Genomic DNA, 1,735 nt, shown 5'->3' with positions numbered 1-1,735 from the left:
CAGATACAATTACAAAAAGACAAACGTGGGCTGGGAGCGGTGGCCCACGCCTGTAATCCCAGCACTTTGGGAGGCCAAGGCAGGCGGATCACCTGATGTCAGGAGTTCAAGGCCAGCCTGGCCAACATGATGAAACCCCATCTCTACTAAAAATACAAAAGCTGGCCGGGCGTGGTGGCGTGCGCCTGTAATCCCAGCTACTTAGGAGGCTGAGCCAGGAGAATCGCTTGAACCTGGGAGGTGGAGGTTGCAGTGAGCTGACATCACACCATTGCACTCTAGCCTGGGCAACAAGAGCAAAACTCCATCTACAAAAAAAAAAGATGAAATTGTGTTTTTCACAGAGATACAGTCCACTGGAATCACCATGCTGGACAGTTGGTAGAGTACTTAGAGTCCCGAGATAATAAGGAATCCAGGCAGCCTTTAGACAGTCTACTGTTGTCCTTTCTTCCCCATCAGAGATCTGTGAGTGTGTGGAACGACACTACCACTAGCAATTGTAGCCTTGATGAGAGAAGATGAAGATGAAGAGAATTCTTCATCTTCACAAACAGCAAGTTCCAAGTGACAAGGGGTAATACGCTTTACCTTGAAGTCTTTTGATGCTTTTGCTGCCAGTTCAGGTAGCTCTGCGGTGAGTTACTCTAGGATGGCTATGCTATGCACTGCAGCAGTTGCACCCACATGCCCATGACTGGTTGTCCTAGATCTCAGGTGTCGATGAATATGTCCCACTGGGAACTGCAGGTCGGCTCTCTACGAGCCTTTGTCTTGGTTTTTCCAGAGTCCTTCTCAGCCTTATTGCCAGTCGTTTCGAATTCTGCTGAAGCTCAAACAAGCAAGACAGAGAAAGGGCTAATCAAACACCCAGCAAGATCCCACCACCTATTTCTTCAGTGCAATGCAATTTAAACTACCAACCTGCTCCTTTTCTGATCTGGGCCAGTTCACCCCTCCTTAGGCAACCTGATGGTCCTCTGCTCCCAGGAGGTCATCATATTGATGCCGAACTTAGTACGGATACCCGATCGGCATAGCATGCTACAGCCCAGAACTCCTGGGCTCAAGCGATCTTCCTGCCCCTGCCTCCCCAGGAACTAGCACTAAAGGTGCAAACCACTATGCCCAGCAAGAGTATAATGTATTTAGACATTCAATTTGCAAATATATAAACCTGAGACAAAAACACAATACTGTTGGGGTTTTGGTTGTTTTTGAGACAGTGTCTCACTCTGTCACCTAGATTGGAGTACAGTGGTGCGAACATGGCTTACTGCAGCCTTGACCTCCTGGAATCAAGCAGCCCTCCTGCTTCAGCCTCCCATGTAGCTGGGACTACAGGCACATGCCATCACACTCAACTAATCTTTTTATTTTTTTGTAGAGATGGGGTCTCACTTTGCTGCGCAGGCTGGTTTTGAACTCCTGATCTCAGTCCTCCACCTCAGCCTCCCAAAGTGCTGAGATTACAGGTATGGGCCACCATGCCTGGCCACTATTTTCTTTTTTTTTTAGGGGAACATTCAAAGGACAAAAAGGAGCTCTTTAAACTTAAAAATATAATGTGAGAAATCAAAAACTCAGTAGGATTGGAATATAAAATTGAGGAAAGCTTACAAAAACATAGTCACAGAAAATAGGAGAGAAGAGATAAGAAAATTAGAGGCCTGGCCGGGCGCGGTGGCTCACGCCTGTAATCCCAGCACTTTGGGAGGCCGAGGCGGGTGGATCA

The 1,735-nt window shown here is 47.5% G+C and overlaps 1 pseudogene; it reads right to left on the bottom strand.

Moving 5' to 3' along the window:
* Positions 1-426: 426 nt before the first annotated feature.
* Positions 427-1,735, bottom strand: part of LOC105535743 — a 10,956-nt pseudogene continuing 9,647 nt past the window's right edge.

Source organism: Mandrillus leucophaeus, unplaced genomic scaffold, assembly GCF_000951045.1.
Source record: "Mandrillus leucophaeus isolate KB7577 unplaced genomic scaffold, Mleu.le_1.0 Scaffold15, whole genome shotgun sequence".
Lineage (NCBI taxonomy): Eukaryota > Metazoa > Chordata > Mammalia > Primates > Cercopithecidae > Mandrillus > Mandrillus leucophaeus.
Note: the sequence above shows the minus strand (reverse complement) of the source record. Positions and strands in the feature narration are given on the sequence as shown.